The sequence below is a fragment of the Mustela erminea genome, chromosome 8 (assembly GCF_009829155.1).
Source record: "Mustela erminea isolate mMusErm1 chromosome 8, mMusErm1.Pri, whole genome shotgun sequence".
NCBI classification, from domain to species: Eukaryota; Metazoa; Chordata; class Mammalia; order Carnivora; family Mustelidae; genus Mustela; species Mustela erminea.
This window is the reverse complement of record NC_045621.1, coordinates 99,149,376-99,172,194: the sequence shown is the minus strand read 5'-3', so window position 1 is coordinate 99,172,194 and position 22,819 is coordinate 99,149,376. Positions and strand designations below refer to the sequence as shown.

The window sequence follows — 22,819 nt, the reverse complement described above, 5'->3', positions numbered from 1 at the left end:
TTATTATTAGGGTATAGAAATGCAACTATATTTTGCATACTGATTTTGTATCCTGAAACCTTATTTAATTTGTATATTGATTCTATCATTTTTTAGACAAAGTCTTTAGGATTTTCTATATATAAGATCAAACCACCTGCAAATGGAGATCATTGTACTTCTTCCTTTCTGATTCAGATGCTTTTTATATTCCTTTCTGATGGAGATGCCTTTTATTTCTTTTTCTTACCTAACTGCTCTGGTTAGTACTTCTAGTACTATGTTGAATAGGGATGATAAAAGTGGGAACTTTTGTCTTGCTCCCAATCTTAGCAGAAAACCATTTAAACTTTCACCATTGGGAATTCTAAATTTCTCATATATGGTATTTCATCTAGGTATTTCATATATGCCCATATTAAGTTGAGGTGCTTTCCTTCCATACCCAATTTCTTGAGAGTTTTTATTATGAAACGATGCTGAATTTTATCAAATGCTTTTTCTGCACCTATTGAGAAGATCATATGATTTTTAAGTTTCATTCTATTAATGTGGTGTACCACATTTATTTATTTGCATATATTAAACCACCAAGGGGGGACAAATTTGCATGTATTAAACCACCAACGCAGGGACAAATCCCCTTCATACTGATGTATAAGACATTTAATATATTATTACATTTGGTTTGCTAGTATTTTGTTGACAATTTTTACATCTATCTTCATCAAGATACTGGCCTGGAACATTCTTTTCTTGTGTTGTCCTTATTCTGGCTCTCTTAGCAGAGCCACAGTGAAGTTTGCAGTCCTTCCTCCTCTTCAATTTTTTGGAAGAGTCTGAAAGGTCTGATGTTGATTTGCTTAAAATGTTTGGTGGGATTTACCAGTAAAACCATCTAACCCTGGGATTTTCTTTGTTGGGAGGTTTTTGATTACTAATTCAATCTCCTTACTAGTATTTAGTCTCCAATTTTCTATTCGTGACCGAGTGTTGGAAGACTGTGTGTTTCGGGACTTCACCCATTTCTCCTGAGTTATCCCATTTGTTGGTATACAATTATTCATGGTAGTCTCCTGTGATCCTTTTTTATTTTTGTGGTGTCCCTTCTAATCTTTCCTCTTTCGTTTCTGATTTTATTTATTTGAATCATCTTTTCTTCATTGCTCTTGCTAACAATTTGTCAAGTTTGTTATTAAAAAAAAAAACAGGATTTAACTTTGTTGATCATTACTACTGTTTTCTAGTCTCTATTTCACTTTTTCTACTCTGATTTTTATTTATATTCCTTCCATTTGCAAACTGTGAACTATTTTGTTCTTTTTATATTCCCTTGAGGTATAAAATTAGATTATTTGTGATCTTTTTTCTTAATGTAGGTGTTTATAGTTGCAAACTTCCCTCGTAACACTGCTTTTGTTGCATCCCATTAATTCAGTATGCTATACTTCTATTTCATTTGTTTGAAGATTTGTGTGAAGATATATTTTTATTTCCTATTTAATTTCTTCTTTCACCCATGGGTTGGTCAGTAAAGTACTATTTAATTCCATATATTTGCGAATTTTCTAATTTTCCTCCTGTTACTCATTTCTTGTTTCATGCCATTGTGCTTGAAAAAGATACTTAGTATAATTTCAATATTCTTACATTTTCTAAGGTTTGTTTTGGGATCTAACATACTGTGTGTCCTGAAGAATGTTCCATGTGTGCTTGGGAAGAATGTGTATTTTGCTACTGTTGAGAACATTCTGAATATGTCTGTTAGATCTATTTGATATAATCAAATCCATTATTTCCTTATTGATTTTCTGACTGCATGATCTATTGTTTAAAAGAGAATATTGTGGGGCACCTGGGTGGTTCAGTTGGTTAAGTGACTGCCTTTGGCTCAGATCCTGATCCCACAGTCCCAGGATTGAACCCAGCATCAGGCTCCCTACTCAGTGAGGAGACTGCTTCTGCTTCTCCCTCTCTCTCTCCCTCTGTTGCTCTCCCTGCCTGTGCTCTCTTGCTCTCTGTCAAGTAAATAAGTAAAATCTTAAAAAGAAACAGGATATTGAAATTCCCCACTATCATATTGTTGTCTGTTTCTCCCTTCAGATCTGTTAGCATCTGCTTAATACTTTTAGGTGTTCCAATATTAGATACATATATATTTACAGTTGTGTTATCCTCTTGATATACTGATCTCTTTATAATCCTATAATGACTTTTCTTTGTCTCTCATTAGTTTTTTACTAAATGACTATTTCATCTGATATCAGTTTAACTAACCCTGTTCTCTTTTGCTTTCCGATTGCATGGAGTATCTTTCCCATCCCTTCACCTGAACCTTATGCTTGTTCTTAAAACTGAAGTGAAACTCTTCTTGGCAGCATATAGCTGGACTGTTTAGTTTAGTTTAGTTTTGTTTTTTTAATTTAGTCAGCCACTGACTTTCAACTTGAAAACTGAATCCATTTACATTATAAATAACTTTGATAGGTAAGTACTTACTAATATCCTCTTACTCATTGTTCTGGCTGTCTTGTAGTTCTTTGTTTCTTTCTTCCTCACTTGCTATCTTTCTCTGTGAACTGATTCTTCTTCTGTAGTGTATGCCTTGATTCCCTTCTCTATCTTCTGTGTATATACATAGGTTTTTGCTTTGTGGTTATCATTGAGGCTTATGGAGAACATCTTACAGATGTAACAGTCTACTTTTAAGTTGATGACAACTTCAGTTCAATTGTGTACAAAAACTCTACCCTTTTACTGTCCCCCCCATATTTTGTATTTTCGATGTCAACACTTTCCTTTTTTAAATTGTCTGATCATTAACAAGTTATTGCTATAATCATTTTTACTACTCTTGTCTTTTAAATATTTATACTAGAGTTAAGTGGCTAACACATCACCATTTACAATATTGGAGTATTATGATTCTGATTATAGGCTTACCATTACCAATGTGGAGTGTGTGTGTGTGTGTGTGCGAGCGCGCGCGCACGCATACATGTGTATATATAAAAATAAAAAATATATATGTATGTATTTTTCCCCCTCTGATGATTTCAAACAACCTATCACCTAGATGACTGATTCTTTCTTTTGCTTGGTCAAACTTACTATTAAAGCTCTCTGCAGAATTTTTTTACTTTACTTATTTTTAACTGAAGGATTTCCATTTTCTTTTTTTAATTCTATTATTTCACTGAACTTCTCATTTTGTTCATGAACTATTTTTCTAATATCACTTTATCTATATTACTCACTAACTTTAAGAGAATTATTCTGAATTCTTTGTCAGTTCATAGATTTCCATTTCTTTAGAATCAGTCACTGGAGTTTTACTGGTTTTATTTCTTGGTATTTCCTTGATTTTTCATGATCCTTGTGGCCTTGTGGGTTGTTGTTTGCACATTTGTGAAAGTAGGCACCTCTTCAGTCTTCACATACTGGCTTCAGCAGGCAAAGCCCTTCACTAGTCAGCTCACCCAGAGATCTTGGGTGAGCCTTTTGGTGGCATTGGTGGGTGGACCTGCTGCTAAATTCATTGGTTGGCAGGCCTAGTGCTTGGGCACAAGGGGAATCTGGGTTCACTGGGTATGACTTGCGCCTGACTCTGTGGTGCTGAACCTGTGATCTCTGTCTATATGGGTAAACCCAGATCTTGACTCCAGAGAGGCCATCCGTATACAAAGAACCACTGGGGAGCCTGACTTCCTTTCTACACAGGCCTTTCTGGTGCTTGAATTGCCAAGAACCTAGTTTTATAGGAGCTGCCTGGAGACTGGGACAATAGAGACCACCTAACAAAGTACAAGCCTGAAGCAGGGGGCTATGGAGTAAGCCCTAAACTGAGAACTGGGAGACTAGCCTACAGGATGGGTCTGTAAGGGTCAGTGTGGCACAGTGGCAGGCTGGGAGCCTGGGTCTGTGGGAGCCACGCTGTAGGGCCATGGGAGCCTGTATCTGTCAGTCTGAAGTCTAGGACCACAAGGGCTGGCCTGTTGTTGGAGTGGCCTGGGATGGGGCTGTAGTAGTTGGTGTAGCACTGATCCTGGCTAGGAACCTAAGTTCATGGGGCTGATTGGGAGCCTTTGGTCATACCTGGGCTGGGGGAGCTGGCAGCTGCTGAGATGTGCCAGGGGTCAGATCTGCAGGAGTCCACCAGGAGTCTGATGCTGGCTGGGGATTCAGGAGCTGGTTGATATCTGGTGGGGCCAGGGGCCTGCGTTTATGGGATCCTGCCAAGATCCTGGTGACTTGAAAGCTGCTGGAGGCCATGGGAGGTACCTGGGGCCACCAGAGCTGGCAGGTACCTGGGTAAGCCTAGTACCTGGATTTGTAGCACCCTGCAGGGAGATACCCAAGGCATCAGTAGTTGGCCTAATGCCTGTGCAGGCTGGTTCTGAGTTTGCAGTAAAGTTGCGTAGTCACTTCATTCTCCTTTACCCACAAGGAAGGTTTCTCTTTCCAGAAGAGGAAGCCAGACATGGTGGAGGGGTAATGGGAGGCAATGTGAATGTGTTTTTCCTACCTTCCTCAGTGCATCTTTTCTTATTTTTGTGTTCTGCCCAGGTACTATAACCCATCAGCTGGTATCTTTAGCTCTTACGAAGGTATTTTTATGTGCAGATAGTGTGATAGTGTTCAGAGAGATGTTCTGCGGATCAGAGGTGGGAAGCAAACACTAGAAATATCACTCCCCACTTTTCATTTTTGCTTTTTTTTTTTTTTTGCTTTGTCTTTTATACTTTTACACTTCCGTTATCTTCCATAGATGTTTGAAAAACCTTATAGCTCAGATTTAGGGTATTTGGAGTTCAAATAAAAGCTTTCTAATGAGAAAATTATATAAAAATCACTTCTCCCCACTGACTAAATTTGTAGATCAACAGATGCACTGGAGACGGCTAAAAAGGTAGCAGAAAAGTAAGATATGTGTAGATGTGTGGGGAACAGTATTTAGGGGAAAAAGGTGCTGTTTTTAGCACCTCAATCTCAATATGCCTTAAAACAGTCATTAATAAAATTAGGCCAGTCACACCTACTTCTCAAACTTTTCTTAGAGAAAACTGTGGAGCTTTTCTTAGTAAAGCTGTTGGAAATAGCAGAAAAGTATTGGAAATGGTTGTGGATTCCAATGAAGATAAAGGAATAGATACAAGTACTTCAGTTTCCAAAGTACACAGACCTGCCCTGGGTAGCTACCACTGTTGCTATGATTTCTAAGTGCAATTTTTTTTTTTTTTTTTAAGTAAGTGCAGTTTCATATCCCTCCAAAGCCACTAGAGTAAAAACATCCATGAAATACTTTTCCAAACCAGATCTCTGACCCTCTCTGGCTTTCAGTCTCCTGTCCACTGCTGCCACAAAGAAGCCCCAGTAGCACACAAGATTGTCACGGACACACAGGATGATGGCATTTCATTCGTACTGCATAAACACTTCCCCATATAAATTATGTTTGAAATTGCAAGTTACTACCATTCATTAATATATTTCCAGAAGGTATAACAGAAGACTTCACTAGGCCAACAAGGCTTAGTGAAATGAGAAATGAGAAACCCCATAGTACTTTGGCTGAAATTAAGACTTTCTTGGTTGCCAATAATTATCTATAAACACAGTTTGGGAACATAAGTTGTTATTAGGTTGGCATCCATAGCAATATTTTTTTTTCTGGAAACTTCTCCAGAAATCTAAGAAAAGTGCATAATATAACTGTTCTGAGACCTGAGACTATCACTGCCTTTCTCCACTGGCTCAGAGTTGTCCCCTTGTTCTTACTCTTTGATTCCCCATTCCCTACATGCCCTGCCTCCATTCCATTTTCTCCCTTCCTTCCAGACCTTTTTGCTTACTGATCTTGTACATGGTCCACTGTGTCCTTTAATGAGTTTCTCTCCTTAAAACAACCCAAACTTTAAATTTTAACCTCTGTCACAAAGAGCAGGATCTGTGTCTCCGTTCAGATTCATGGTAGATAGCTGCTTTATCAGTTGCCATGCAGGACACTCACAGATTTGGGGTAAAGAGTCTCAACATTATGTATCTATTTTACGGAAAAATTAAACAATGGACATTGCCTGTAAAATCAGACTTTGCTAGGAAGGTGCATAAGAAAAAGATCTGGATCATGTGATATAGTCTAACATAAGAAACTATTCTATCCAAGGACAATGAACAGACAGTGAACAGGGAAAAAAAAAATCCAGTGGCTTTGGGAAATACTTAAATAGTGAATTCAAAGGCCAAAAGCACTATACTTCTGTTACCCTTTCAGTGTTTGATCAGCTTACTGAACACATTTCTTTACTGTGGTAACTCACCCATTGCAAAAATTCAATAAATACAAGATAATCATAGTAATACACAATAGCTATAATCACCATCATTCAGGACTGCCGGGCCAATTTTATGAAGCTATTCATTCACCACAGCACCCTTCCTGACCCCAGAGATTTATTGTTCCTCTCCTAGAACCAGAATGACCTTTTCCACATCAGCTAGGCAGCTCTTTAAGAAAAGCAAAGTTCCTTTTTCTTTGATGATTTGTCCATGGACTTGGATTCTCCTTTTTCTATAAAGCTTGTTTTGTTGTTTTGTTGTTGTTTTTTAAATACATAACTGAAAAGTAATACAGTAACTTCTTTCTAAACTCTCAGATCATATCGTATAAGAACTTGGCTTAAAAATGCCAATGAAATTTTTTAAGATACTTCTTAGTGTAGTATGCAATGACTTGGCATCAAACCTCATTTTCAACCTCATTTCTCTTATCTTCTTTGGCAAAGCAGTTGACGTACTAAAAATAAGCTCCATTTTCTATCCTTACTGCTCATTGATTCCTGTTATTTTATCCTTGAAGTTTTCTCTTCATGGAATACATATGTCCTCCTGCATATTTAAATGCTACCAATTATCGAGGTCCAGTTAAAATGTCATCGTTTACAAGGCTTTTTCTCATCACTCCATATAGACATAATCTGTTTCAACTTTCCTTATCATTTACTTCCTTTAAGTGCTTAATATTTCTTATAGTGTAGTTTATATCAAAACAGTAATTAAATAGAAAGACACTTAGTGATACTCATCTGCATTATTACTACAGTGCCATTCAACCTGGAAACACTAATTCAAAAAGATATATATACCCCCCACATTCATTGCAGTATGATTTATAGTAGTCAAGACATGGAAACAACCCAAATCTCCAACAACGGTTAAGAAAATGTGGGCAAGATCTATGCAATGGAATATTATTCAGCCATAAAAACAGTGAAATCTTCCCATTTGTGACATCATGGATTGACCTTGAGGGCATTATACTAAGTGAAATAAGTCAGACAGAAAACTATGAATGCTCTATGATCTCACTTGCAGAATAAAAATAAAAACAAAAACAAAAAAACCAAGTTCATGGATACAGAGGAGAGACTGGAGGTTGTCTGAGGTGGGATGTGGGTAAAGGAGGTGAAGGGAGCCAAAAGGTACAAATTTCCTGTTAAAAATTGAATGAGTCATGGGGATGTGATATGTAGCATGGTGACTAGAACAAGGGATTGCATATCTGAAAGTAGTGAGGACCATAGATCCTGAAAGTTCTCATCACAAGAAAAACATCTATAAACTGTATAATGACAGATGTTACCTGGACTTACTATAATCATTTTTCTTTTTCTTTTTTTTTAAAAGATTTTATTTATTTATTTGACAGACAGAGATCTGTAGGCAGAGAGGCAGGCAGAGAAAGAATGGGGTGGGGGTGGGGAAGCAGGCTCCCTGCTGAGCAGAGAGCCCAATGTGGGGCTCGATCCCAGGACCCTGGGATCACGACCTGAGCCGAAGGGAGAGGCTTTAACCCACTGAGTCACCCAGGTGTCCCGTAATCATTTTTCAATATAGATAAATATCAAATCATTAATTGTCTACCTCTAATTAATATAGTTTTATGTTAATTATACCTCAACACAAAAAAAAAAAAACCTAACCAGTAAAAAACTCAATTTAAAAATCTTATAGGATACATCTGAAATTGGGGTGTCTGGGTGGCTCAGTCAGTTAAATGGCCAATTCTTGATTTCAGATAGGTCATGACCTCAGTGTCAAGATCAAGCCCCAGGTTGGGTTCCATGCTCAGCAGGGACTCTGCTTAACATTCTCTCTGTTTCTTTCCTTCTCCCCTGATTTATACTTTCTTTCTCTAGAATAAAATCTTATTTTTAAAAGAGAGATACATCTGAAATAATTAATATATTTTTGAGGCTAAAATTCAGTTAATAATGCAGCCACTTTGTTGGTCTTATTAAGAAACTTACAACGAGGTCATAGGACTCATTCCTTTATTCCTACTGTGACTGAGTTTTACATGAAAGAAAACTTACGTATTAATATGGCAGGTATTCCTATTCCATCCCAGAACTTTTGCAACTCTGCGAAATAAAACCTGAAAGCAAAGGTAAGGACAGAAACAGTCCTGGGACACCAACGGGAGAAAAGATATGGATGACACATACCGGAGGTCGTTGGACAACACGGGTGTGAGGACGCATATGGATGGATGGCTGACGTTGAACAGCATGGGTTTGAACTTCATGGGTTCACTTACACACGGGCTTTTTTTCCATTTACAGCACTGTCAATGTATTTTCTGTTCCTTATGATTTTGTTAATAACATTTTCTTTTCTCTAGCTTATTGTAAGAATACAGTATATAATACATATAACGAAAAATACAGGTTAATTAACTGCTTTTGCTATTGGTGAGACTACCAGTCAACAGCAGACCATTAGTAGGTATGTTTTTGGTGAGTCAATTTATGCATGGATTTTCAACCGTGCGGAGGTTAGCATCCCAACCACTGTATTGTTCAAGGTCAACTGCATATAAAATCTATGCTAGTTTTAAATTTGTTTTATTCCCATTAAAATGTATTCAGAGTTGTCAGAATAAAAATTTAAAATATACAACAATGCAAGATTTTCTATTTATTTTTCCGGCTTTTAAATATAATGCATTCTTTCTCACATTCTCATTTTATAGTATTCAGAGCTATTCTTTGAATCACTAAGACATATTTTATACTACCAGGCCAAAAATTTACCACAGACAAAGTTCTGATTTAATTATGTAAGTTATTTGTTTTGGCTTTAAATTCTAACTTCTCCATTGCAATTTTTATGGTGCCAGAACATTTTTCTATTACTTACATCTTAGCAAAATATTTTGCTATCACTATGACTTAATTATAGCAATTGTAGAAGTAATTAAAAAAGACCATCATATCACTTATGTAAGTAACTGAACATTCACTTATATAAGTAACATAGTTATTTACATATTAATAGATTGCCAAGACTTTATTTTCAGTTCTGATACTAATATACACAAAAATAAATATCACAAAATTTTCTTTTAATGTCAAATAGGTTTTTAATCTTTGTGTCTTTGAGCATTTAGTTTTTCACCTCAAGAGGCCACTTTCTATAGGTTAGTAAATAGTTAACACATTAAAAACTTAAAAGATAATACATGATATACAAAATAATTTTGAATTTCAAAATAACAAGAGATTCCATAAGTAGTTGACTAAACTCTTAATTTTTTTTTTTAAAGATTTATTTGTTTGACAGACAGAAATCACAAATAGGCAGAGAGGCAAGCAGAGAGAGGGGACAGCAGGCTCCCCGCCGAGCAGAGAGCCTAATGCGGGGCTTGATCCCAGGACCCTGAGATCATGACCTGAGCCAAAGGCAGGGGCTTAACCCACTGAGCCACCCAGGCGCCCCTGCATAAATTGTTTTCCATAGCTACCATTAAGGGCAAAGATCATGATGAGATTTTCCACTCAACTACTTTCTGTTAAAAACAAAACTCTTCTATCAGGTGTCTAGTTTCAGAGCTTTTGTAATCATAGTACTTATAAAAATAATAAATAATTACATGAAAATATGAGGAAATAAAAATGTAGAAAAATAGATTTTTTTTGCCAACCCTTATTGTTGTTCTGTTTTGTTTTAACCTAAGCAAAGTTTTATTTTCAGGCTTTAAGAGAACTACCAGGCTTTATTTGTTCAGTCAGTGAGATGTTCTACCACTAGGATTAAGGTTCATAATTGACCTTATACCAAACCTGGTACCAAAAGTGGGATGTTGTCACAATTAAATGAGAAACAGTTGTCACTTTCTTAGTAATAAGGCACTTGGTGCCAAGAAACTAATATTGGAGTTTGGCAAGATGATTTTTCATATTATGCCAAAGCGAAACATTAGTAAAACTCTTATATACAGTAAACTAGAAATCAAAACATATGCCCAGTATTTAGAAACATTATGCGTGCACTCACACACTCTCACATTTGTTTATATGCATATATACATGCCTATACAGATGTATATATTTAACCATATTTATTTGAAAAATAGTAAGTCCATGTGAAATTACAGAAATATCACCAAATACAATTGATTTATATGACATGTATTAATCCTTTTTCTACTAAATATTGCCCTGTAAACTTTTCAAATTATGAGACAATAGCTTATCTTACTGTTTTTAGCCATTTAAAATTATACATCTAAGTGTAATATACCTCCTAGTAGTCCCTATGATAGTAATGACAGTCGATGAGCCCTTACAATTTCAGAGGCATCTCTCATGAGTATATGAACATCTTTATAGCAACCTTATAACTAGTGCTAGCCCTACTTTCAAGATAAAATCTGAGGCACAGAAGGGTAGGCTGATTTAATGACAGTCCAACAACTAACAGAAAACATTTAATTAAGGACAGTTCTGGTCCAAAGTATAAAGCGATTTTCTATCACAGGAAGCCCGTATAAGTGCATAACGAAAAGTCAGGGAGCGCTGGAAGTGGCTTGGCAGGCAGGAAAAGGCTAGATTGTGCATCTCTCTCATTATGATGCCATGACTACATGATTCCCAGCACAAACATCACCAGTGCTGATAGGGAGCAGAGGGAGTTCAATGAGCTATTACTGATTTATCGTAGAGTAATCAGTATCACAGTATCTAAGAACATCGTCTATGAATAAGTACATAACTGTTTTATATCAGTAATCTACATAAAGGAAGATTCTGAGGATGTCAGAAATGATGTTGGTTGTGTTCTTTCAGAGAAAAAGTTAAGAAAAAAGATGGAGGAAGTTCGCAACTACCAAGGATAATCAAAATGTGACAGTCTAGTGAAATGTTTAAAAATGTAGTCTGAAAAAAAAGTTAGTCTTGGAGATACTAGAAAAAACTGCTCATTTTCTGTTTGCTATGAAAATGTACTACTATCATAAAATTCTCTGTTGTATCACAATAAGCTTCAGAGATGGAGAATCAGACCTGGTATTTTTAGTACAGGATTTTCCAGTTATTAGCTATGTTCCTGAAGGGTAAATCACAGTTATTGTAGTTCTATTCATAAGATTTTTTTAAAAAGGTTTTTGTGAAAATTGCACTTGAGTGCATAGGGAGTAGCTAGTAAAGACCTTAATCACAGAAGGAAGGCAGGAAAGTTTTATGATTATTGTGGTGGTTATTGCTAGATACCATCCATTAAGGGGTTGCCAGGAGAACAATGAGATCTTTATCTTGCACTCAAGTTGTTATGTTAAATTCTAAAATCAAGCGTATAAATGCAATGCCCATCCCTCAAATTCTTAACTCACTGTAATGCTAAGATGTTACAGTTGTTTTTACTGATGGAGAAAACTGACTTAACCTACCCTCCATGACAAAGGGTCTCCTGTGAGTTACCCAGCTTATTCTGCATAATGCTTAGTAAGTGTCTCTTGCCAATCAACATCTCTGTTAGGGATTGGAGTTAAAAATTCAAAACTTCCTTTCAATCATCAGAGAAGAAGAGTCATTGGACGGGAGAAGGCCAAAATGGCAGAATGCTTTCAATTTTTGATGTCATTAACAACTGATGGCTGATGGCCGGCTGAAGGGCTGTTTATAAAGGATTCCACTGAAGAGAATGCTATGATCCGTCAGCGAAGTCCGCCTTAGAAAAAGAAAGCAAATGAGAACCCCTGATGCTTATTTAGGGAGTTACTACTAAGACAAACATGTTGCCTGGAAATAAGAGGACCAAAGAAATCACGACTCCTCATCTTCATCTTCATTATTACTAGGCAACCGTTGGTTCCCACCAGATGTCTGAAAGGTCTCCATGATTAACTAACAAAGGGCAACTGGACACTAACACATTGGCTTGACAACCGCGTCCAGAGGATACTCCTAAGAACTTGGGTTAAAAGGCCTACCAGCGTGATGTTAAACAGTAAGAAACTTCTTGAATCTTTTTTATTTTATCTGTAAAACACTGGTAACATTTACCTCAACATTTTGCTTTGAGGATTTAACAACAATGTTTAACACTGTGTCAGGCAAACACACAAAAAGCTTTTGATAATATGGTTACAATCATCATCACAGACAGTGACAGAGACGTGTGTGTGTGTGTGTGTGTGTGTGTGTGTGTAAAGGGGAGAATGTATATGGACTTTGTTTTGGTTGTTTCCTTTACTTCTTTGTCAAGAGTAAAGCTTTAATTTTAGCGAAGAGATAAGGAATGATGGTGAGGACTTAGCAATTTAAACATCTGACTGAGAAGTCGCCCAAGAGACCGACTTAAGCGCTGATAAAGTTATCCCACAAAATGTACTTCTTGGGGTCATAGCACCAAATTTCAACTTTAGGATAAACTGAAGCACTTTAGAAAATGACATCATGTACTTGGCTTTGAAATAATCAAGTGAGACAACTTGATTTTAAAATAGAATTGTAACGCTTTAAAGCTTCCCTCCATCTGTAGTTTTTTTTTTTTTTATAAATTTTATAAATTTGAAAGCAGAGACCTATACCCTAACAACTCAAATGACAAATACTTAAAAAAATAATTGAGGAGAATTCTTTATTACTATTTTTTTTAAAGATTTTATTTATTTGAGAGAGAGTGAGGGAGGAGCAGAGGGTGAGGCAGGCACAGGACTAAAGCCCAGGACCCTGGGATCACCACCAGGGCCAAAGGCAGATGTTTAAGTGACTGAGCCAACCAGATGCCCCTTCATTACTATTTTTACTGTCCAGATTATTACGTTTAGTCTCCTTCACTCTTGGTATGCACAGGGTTTTTTGTGCCCCCATGAACCATTTTCCAGCCCATATTATTCTCACAAAGAGAAGTCTGTTTTCTGAACTTCCTTGCACAGAGGTTTTCTAGAGCAATTTGCCTTTTCCTGTGGATATCTGAGAGGTCACACTGAGATTAAAATTAGCAAGTGTACAATAAAGACCAAGAAAAAAAAAAAAGAAAGTTAAAAAGAAAAACCCAAGCATTTTCATGTTAAATGAGAGAGAAGATAGAGAAAGCCTAATGGAGTCTAAAGATCATGTTCTCATCCCAGAGAGGTCATAAATCTACCCTTCAATGCAACAGGGAGGGGCTAGTTTACACTTTAGAGCAAGAGCAGACTTGTATGCCAAGGTCATATTGTCATGATCAACTTCCAGAATAAATAAAGCCCTGGCAGAAATGAAGACTACTAAATACAAGTGTGCATGAATGTGTGTGTGTGTGTATTGTCCAGGTTCTGAAAAAGATCTGGAAATAGTGCTTCCTCTGCAGGAGTGAGACAGACAGCATTTTTTCCATTTATGTATTTCAAGATGATTTGACAGTATTATTGTCATATTCAGGCAAAACAATAACACTGGATTAATAAACGTAAGGGCACACACATGTATACAGACACACAGCTTTCCCCTAGTCAAAGTGGCCACAAAGGGCAGCAGCCAGGACGTAGTAACTGCTACTCTCTTGGTTCCAAAAGTTCCCTAGTAGTGCAGGGACAAGAGCAAACTCCTGCTGAGAATTAAGATTCGAAAATTTTCAGGGCCAGTTTTAGGAAAGTTCAGCTATTGATCTGAGAATCCATTGTGCCGGGAAGAGAAATACATACGTTGGTGGGTAGAGAATTATCTGGAGAGTTAATAATGCACACAGCATTTTTAGTCTTTATCTTCTACAGCCATGTTTCATGAATTGTGGGACTTGACCCATTCAAAGGTTATCTAATCAGTTTAGTGGGTCATGAAACAAACATCTTGAAAACTGATAGGACTGAATAGAAGAGAAATAGAAATTACAGTGCAGGGTGTGTAAGACAGAAAAGGATCAAGTTTTGTTTTGTTTTGTTTTTAAGGTATTTCAGAGGTGTGTGTGAATATAAGAGAGGGAGAGAGAGGCAGAGAATTTTACTATGATGCAAATGCATTTCCTATTTTGGGCCAGAGATAAAAATGGTAGATAGTGATCTGGATAATAAAACTGGGGAATAACTGAATTTGAAAGAAAATAGCCATTTCTTCGACTTCATCCTATCACTAACTAGAATCCACACATTTCTTTAAGGTTGAAGTGACATGAAAGTGTTTCCCCCACTCCCTTCACTAACTTTCTACTACTCTGAGGATTACCTTGTATCTGGTATCTGAAATTTTCTGTTTTGAAGCTCCCTGTTACTGCTGGGGCAGGAGAAGGGTCGAGAGAGAGAGGCCGGAGAAGAGAGATAGGATGGATGAGTGCAGGGTAGAGAAGGCAGAGGCTGCATTCCCATATTTAGTGTGCCAGAGATACCGGAGTTTTGCCAGAGTCTGAGGATGCTAAAGATATTATATGGGGCTTAGTATCCCATGCACACACAGCTTCCAGAAAGCACAGTGGAAGAAGTTACTGGAGAAAATACCCCCTATCTAACCTCAGTTGAACTGCATGTAGACACACTTTACATATACACACACATTTGCACATAGGCACGTATGGTCTAACACAATAACAAACCTTTTTTAATTTGTTTGCAAGATCCCCTTTGAGTTTGTATTACACGACAAATTCTATCACTGTAAGCCTTTAAAATAGGACACGACAGTCACTCATTGGCTTTGCCACTTTCAGTTCATTTTTTTTTTTTTTAAAGATTTTATTTATTTATTTGACAGACAGAGATCACAAGTAGGTATAGAGGCAGGCAGAGAGAGAGAGAGAGAGAAGCAGGCTTCCTGCGGAGCAGAGAGCCCGATGCGGGGCTCGATCCCAGGACCCTGAGATCATGACCCGAGCCGAAGGCAGCATTCCAAACCACTGAGCCACCCAGGCGCCCCTCAGTTCATTTTTTTGGAGAAAATAATCTACAGCCAAGATTAAGATAATTACGGACACTATCAATAAAGTTGCTAAACATCTATATTTATGGCCCAGCCCTGGTCCCTAACAGGTAGTGTAACAAATTAAGTTACTTAACTTTCCTGAGTCTCAAATTCCTCCATATATAAAATGGAGTCAAGAAACCCACATCTCAGGGTGGTTGTTCTGAGGATATCTAATGATGATAGATGCAGAAAATTCTCAGCAAGGCTGGCACGTATTAACTACTGAAAAACCAGCAGCTGTTATTATGATTATTGGGAAATATTAATGCTGTACAGATTAAGAGCTCAAAATGCATGCATTCACTGATTTCAATATGCATTTTCGGGAGCCTGTCATGTGCAATGATTATGAAAAGGCATAAAATTAGCTCCTTTGCCTCATGTGAAGATACAGTAGAAAATGAATTCACATATGTGAGCATGCCTTTCCCAACAGTGACCATAAGACTTCTGTGCACATGTGCAGAGGAGGAACAGAGAACATGACTCAGGGAAACCACAGAAGGCTTCAGGACATCTGTGAAATCAAACTTGGGCATCGAGGTATGCGCAAGCTCAAACCAGAGGGTCAGTGGAAATGTCATGAGCAGAAAACATAATGAGAAAAGGAACGACATAGCCCTTCTGGGGACGAGCCTGTCATATAAGCACTCCTGGTTAATACAGTGCAGGCTTCCCTGGGCTCACCATATTATATATATTGTATTTAAAACTAACAAAAAGCTCTGTTGTTGTTCTTCCAGAAGAAAAGGCGGCAAGCCAAGAAAACGTCTATTAAGAGTAATTGTGAATTTAACCCAAATCTCTAAGAGTTGAAGCCACACTTTTAACACTGCCTCCCAAAGGTCAGGAGGTCGGAGGTGTTGGAGTAAAGGGACTAGAAAGCTGTGCCAAAGTTCTTGAATGCTAAGGCAGAAAGTATGATTCTGTTTAATGGATGCCAATGACACAGATTTAGAACCAAACAAAACACAAACAATAGACTAGGCCTTATGAAGACTGTGCCCGTCAAAACATGTTTTCTTTTTTTTTTTTTTTTCTATTCGATGTCATTCATTCATTTATTTATTTATTTATTTATTTATTTTAATTATTTATTTATTTTTTTATTTCCAGCATAACAGTATTCATTATTTTTGCACCACACCCCGTGCTCCATGCAATCCGTGCCCTCTATAATACCCACCACCTGGTACCCCAACCTCCCACCCCCCGTCCCTTCAAAACCCTCAGATTGTTTTTCAGAGTCCATAGTCTCTCATGGTTCACCTCCCCTTCCAATTTCCCCCAACTCCCTTCTCCACTCTAAGTCCCCATGTCCTCCAAAGCATGTTTTCTTGATTAGAGCAGAGCGAGAAAGGCTGCAAAGGCCCACGTGGATGCATGTGCAGGACCCAAGACCAGTGATTCTCAAATTTACTGGGCATGAAAATCACACACAAAATTTATAAAAATCTAAAGGTCTAGTCCATATAAGCCTGAACCTCTGTGTGCATTATTAACTCTCCAGATAATTCTCTACCCACCAACGTATGAGAAGCCCTGGTCTGACAAGAAATAGGTGGGACTGACCCAGAGTGCAGGCCCTGAGAGTATGATGAGGCAGCAAGGGAGAATCACAAAAAAAGGTGAGCCAAGGGACTCGATGTATTTTCTATGTATCAACTTCTTCAGTGAAAGATTTGGGGGCTAGAGCTTATTCCAAACAAAAGTACAGAAAATGATTTCTGGTTAGCTTCATTGTATCTGAGGGATGCAATGAGGAACAGGAGATATTCTCCAGAACTGAGACTTGGAGCTCTCATAATTCTTGGAACACTTGTGTTCACTAATCATTCAAGACAGTTCCTTCAGAAGAATGAGGTATTTGATTAGGGCGATTTCTAAAGTACCTTTCAATTCTAAATGGATGTATAAATTGTACAAAAAATTAAATATTAACATGAATTGCAATACAAAATAGGTACTTGAAAGTCTTCATAGGAAAATGTAAGGAGTTTAGGGGCGCCTGGGTGGCTCAGTGGGTTAAAGCCTCTGCCTTCGGCTCAGGTAATGATCCCAGGGTCCTGGGATTGAGCCCTACATCGGGCTCTCTGCTCAACAGGGAGCCTGCTTCCTCCTCTCTCTGCCTACCTCTCTGCCTACTTGTAATCTCTGTCAAATAAATAAATAAATCTTAAAAAAAAAAAAAAGAAAATGTAAGAAGTTTAACAACAACAAAAAGATAGCAAATACATGTGCCATAGGACAGGTGTACTCATTTACAATAGAAAACGTGTTATCATATTTTCATATAGATTTAATAAAGGTAAAATAATACACACATTCTTGTTTCAAGCTACTGAGTTTAGAATTACTTTTCTGTATTTTATAAACTTAGATCAGTAATTATATATAATTTATTTATTAGTCCATAGATCCATGCTATTTTTCTACTAGAGAATTTTAAGTATCTTGGCTTTAACTCTACATGAAACACAGTTGTATACAGTCTAGTGAAGTAGAGAACTCCCTGGAAGGATATGACCTATTTCAAATAATAAATTTAAAAAAACAATAATTTTTTTTTCTTAATGTGTGGAACACTGAATCATCCTTCTCATTCACATGCCATAGTCTCAGCTTGCTTCTCCTAAGTTAATTAAATTAACTAGTTATAGTCTCACTTTTAAAACTTCCAAGATAAAGCATTCGTTCTTAGTCCTTGAGATTGAGTTACAGACATTAAGGATTGAAAAAACATTTACTGTATTTCTTTTCCAGCAAACCACAGTATTAGAGCATTATTAGAGCATTATTAGAGCATTACAGATTTTTCTCCTCCTAGTCTTTTTATGTCTATGGTTTCAAAAGGTTTACAATTCTCTTGACACCAAAAAAAGTATCCCCAAAAGAGTATTAACAAATAAATTATTACCAGTTCTTGGGGGGGTTTCAATAGAATCTTTCCTAATATGAATATTTTTTCATTAAATATTTACTAAAATGTCAATGTGTACAAAAATATAATAAGTTTATAAAGCTCTCTCTCTCTATTGACTTAGATAATAAAAACTTATTAGAAAAGTCCTAAAAGAAAATAAAAGTAGAGAAAATTATAATGAAGGCTTAATAGAATGCTAAGTGTTAATGGGAGGAACACTACCTACAAAAATGAAAAGAAATCATAAAATGGCTGAGCAAACTAGGGTATATCCATTCAAGAGGATGCTATTTAGCAATATGAGGAAAGGACTACCGATATACCCAACAGCATGAATGAAAACCAAATGCATTCTGTTAAGTCACAGAAGCCAGTCTTGAAAGGCTACATATAGTATGTTTTATTTTGGAAAGGACAAAACTATAGACAGAAACATGTCGGTAGCCATGAAGGACTGAGAGTCAAAGAAGGGTGACCAAAAAAAGCCACAGGAGAGTTTTAGGGAACTCTGATGTGTTTCAATTCTGAGAGCAGTTACATGGTGTTCGTATTTATCAAAACTGAGAACCATTCACTGACAAGAATGAACTTTGCTGTATGTAAAATATATCACAATAAACGTGACAAAAGGGAAGAAGAGGGAAAACAAGTTTGAATTCCAAATGGAAGAATCAGCAATTCCTTTATTGCGAGATAAATATTTCTAAATGATTTCATCTATTCGGAAGCCTAACCACACATTGATAAATATTTTTTTTGAAGCTTTTATTTATTTATTTATTTATTTGACAGACAGAGATTACAAGTAGGCAGAGAGGCAGGCAGAGAGAGAAGGGGAAGCAGGCTCCCTGCTGAGCAGAGAGCCCGATGCAGGGCTCAATCCCAGGACCCTGAGACCATGACTTGAGCCGAAGGCAGACATTTAACTCACTGAGCCACCCAGGTGCCGCAGATAAATAATTTTTGTTAAAAACAGTCTGGACTGAAATGAAAAATACAATTTCTTTTTCATTAAATCCCTATGTACAGATAATTCAGATGATCCAGAACTCATTTTAGGTAAGTGGGAAAAAAAAAAAGAAAGCATATGTGTACTTCAGATACAACTCTAAGCAAAAATTTAAAATTTAATCTAGAGAAGATCAATCCCATCCAAGTGTCTTGATGTCATAATAATGCAAGATGTAGTATCTTCCTGCATTCACAGAGTATAAGAATGTCCTGGGAACATGGCTGTTTATATGGGGTTTCTAGCCTTTAATATAAATACGAAATGTGCCTTAGTATCCACAGTCCATATTTATGTGCCCTGGTTTGGTGATTTCTTGTTGTGTTTTGACTTACTTGAGATTTGTAGTTCTTTAGACAGGAACACATCCATTATGCCACACGGAAAGCTTAACCTATTATAATCGGTTATACAAAGTTAACTCCATTAACAAGCAAAATCCAAGGTCCAAATAAGTAATTTGAAATAGCAACTTCTGCTCTGAAATCAATTTCCTCCTTCAAGATATTTAATTAAATTGTGCCTCCTCTAACTACTATTGGAAATACTGAATTGTTACAACAGTTTTAAGTAGTCAAAATGAACGTTTTAGTAAACTGTTACAGATAGAAGTGCTCAGTGAAGTGTCATTTCAAAAGTTTCAAGTATTTCAAAGCCAACTAAGATTACCTAACACAATACTACACTGACAGTTTGAAGATTTTCTTCATGCTTGTTCAGTTTTACTTTGCCATATGGATAGCTGACAGTATACTTGTAAGTACTAAATTTAAAAATATGGGTTTACTATGTCTGAAATGATTTTCATAGAAATATAGAAGAGAACTACATGACGACCAAGTGGCAACTTTTCTAACTCAAAACAGAAGCAGATCTCATTGATATTTCTCACTGTGTCTTTGCAGAAATGTGTCCAATTCAACAAAACAGTTTGGCATACACTCATATATATACTCATAAAGATATAGATCTAGAGCAATAAGTAATTACATTTCTTTTTTAATTCATTAATTTATTTATTTGAGCCAGAGAGAGAGAGAGAGAGACAGCACAAGTAGAGCGAGCTGCAGGTAGAGGGAGAGGCAGGCTCCCTGTCAAGCAAGAAGCCCGATGTGGGACTTGACCCAGGAGCCTGATCTCCAGACCTGAAGGCAGCCACTCAATCAACTGAGCCACCCAGGTGCCCCAGTAATTAAATTTCTTAATTGTGCAACATACACACACTGTGTCAGAAAGTAATACTTAGCAAGTCTACCTCACCTGCCAGAATTTGCTCACTGCATCATGATGACTAAATCTGCAAACCAGGAAGATGGCAGCAGCATTTTAAGTGACAAGATGCTTATCATATACACTGTTTGTTGAAGAGCAAGTAAAAGTGAATACAGGATTTGTTGACAAGTTCTGTCACCAGCTTGCATTGGTGTCAAATGACATATTTGACAACGAGAGTTTTGATGGAGATGATACTATCAGAGACTCAGAGATAGTGGTCATCAGCCAAGTGGAACGAGCCTGGCAAAAGAATGAAGACAAGCAAAGCCCCTTAATCCAGACATGAAACCCTGGGCCCATCTTCGAATTCTCACCTTTATACTGTGTAACACGTACGCTGATATTTATTCTATCATGACAAGTTTTAACTTTTTTCCTCAATGTTTCTTAAACTTTATTTATCTAGATGAAATGTATAAACTTCTAAAAACATACAACCCACCAAGACTGAATCATGAAGATGTAGAAAACCTGAGCAGACCGATTACTAGTAAGGAGATTCATAAGGAGATTCAACAGTAATCAAAAATTTCTCAATAAATGAAAAGTCCAGGACCAAAGGGCTCTGTTGGTGAATTCTACCAAATATTTAAAGAAGAATTATTGCCCAAACTTCTCCAGCTCTACCAAAGAACACAATAGCAGGGAACACTTTCAAACTCATTTTATGAGGCCAGCATTACACTGATATGCAAGTAAATGATACTATAAGGACAGAAAACTACAGGCTGATGTCACTGGTGAACATAGATGCAACCCCCTCCCAAATAATATTCACAAACAAAATGCAACAGTACATTAAAAGGATCATCTACTATGATCAAGTGGGATTAATTCCTGGGATGCAAGGATGGTGCAACATAGGGCGACAATAAACGTGATACACCACATTAACAAAATAAAAGATGAAAGCCATATGGTCATCTAAACAGATGCAGAAAAGGATTTAACAGAACTCAACATCACCTCATGATAAAAACAGGAAAACAAACTGGGTATAGAAGAAATACGCCTCTACCAATAAAGCCCATAAATGACATCCCACATCCAGCAGCATACACGAAGGTGAAAACTGAAAGCTTTTCCTCTAAGATCCAACCTAGACAAGGATGCCCATTCTTGCCACTTTTATTCAACATGGTACTAGAAACCCTAGTCAAAGCAATTAAGGCAAGAAAAAGAAGTAAAAGGCATTCAAATCAGAAGAAAGAACCCTAATTTTTTATTGTAGAGGACATGATATTATAAGTAGAAAACCCTAAAAATGCCACCAAAAAAAAAAAAAGGTTAGGCTAATAAATGAATTCAGAAAAGTAGCAGGATACAAAATCGACAAAAAAATTAATTTACATTTCTATACACTAATAATAAGCTTTCTGAAACAGAAATTAACGACCCCATTTACAGTAGCATCAAGAGTAATAAAATACTTGGAATAATTTTAACCAAAAAGGTGAAAACCTGTACAATGAAAATCATGACACATTGATGAGAGAATTGATGAAGATATAAATAAATGGAAAGATACTCCATGTTCAAGAATTCAAAGAATTAATATAAAAATATCTATACTGGGGCCCCTGGCTGGCTCAGTTGTTAGAGCACGGGGCTCTTGATCTCAGGGTCATGGGTTCTGAACCCATGTTGGGTATAGAACCTAATTTTAAAAAATATCAATACTATCCAAAACACTCTAGAGATTCATACAAAATCTCTCAAAACTTTGGTGACTTTTTCTTTTTACAGAAATAGTTTTAAAAACTATCCCAAAACTTCCCCATAAAACTATCCCAAAAAAGACCCAAATACCCAAAGCAACCTTGAGAAAGAACACTGGAAACATCACACTTCCTAATTTCAAACTATACTACATGCTACAGTAATCAAAATAGTATGAAAGTGGCATCAAAACAGACGTGCAGAGTGACAGAACAAAACAGAGTACAGAAAGAACTCCATGTATGTATGTTCAATTCCTTTTCAACAAAGGAGCTGAAAATATACAATAGGGAAAGCACAGTTTCTTCAATAAATGGTGCTGGGAAAACCCAAGAGCCTCAAAAAAAAAAAAAAATGAAATTGGACCACCATCTTATACCATACACAAAAATCAGCTCAAAGTAGATTAAAGACTTGAACATAAAACCAGAGAACTAAAACTCCAGGAAGAAAATACATGGGTTAAGTTCCATGGTACTGGTCTCAGCAATTAATTTTTAGATTCGATACCAAAAGCAAAGGCAACAAAAGCAAAAAGAAACAAGTAGGGCTACATCAAACTAAAAAGATTCTGCAGAGCAAAAGAAACCATCAACAAAACAATGCCCATTCCTGTGGAATGAAGGAAAATATTTGCGAAGCACATATCTGACAAGGGGTTAATATCCAAGACATAACTCATACAACTCAATTACA

General features: G+C 36.8%; 1 protein-coding gene and 1 long non-coding RNA gene across 5 annotated transcripts in view; one reads left to right on the top strand and one right to left on the bottom strand.

Moving 5' to 3' along the window:
- Positions 1-22,819, bottom strand: part of DPP10 (dipeptidyl peptidase like 10) — a 1,361,251-nt gene that overhangs the window by 561,535 nt on the left and 776,897 nt on the right. The window lies entirely within an intron of this gene.
- LOC116596745 lies at positions 12,159-20,880 on the top strand. Its single transcript, XR_004288297.1, has 5 exons — positions 12,159-12,267; positions 15,941-16,042; positions 16,708-16,825; positions 19,150-19,179; positions 20,811-20,880. It is a non-coding gene; the product is annotated as an uncharacterized LOC116596745 (long non-coding RNA).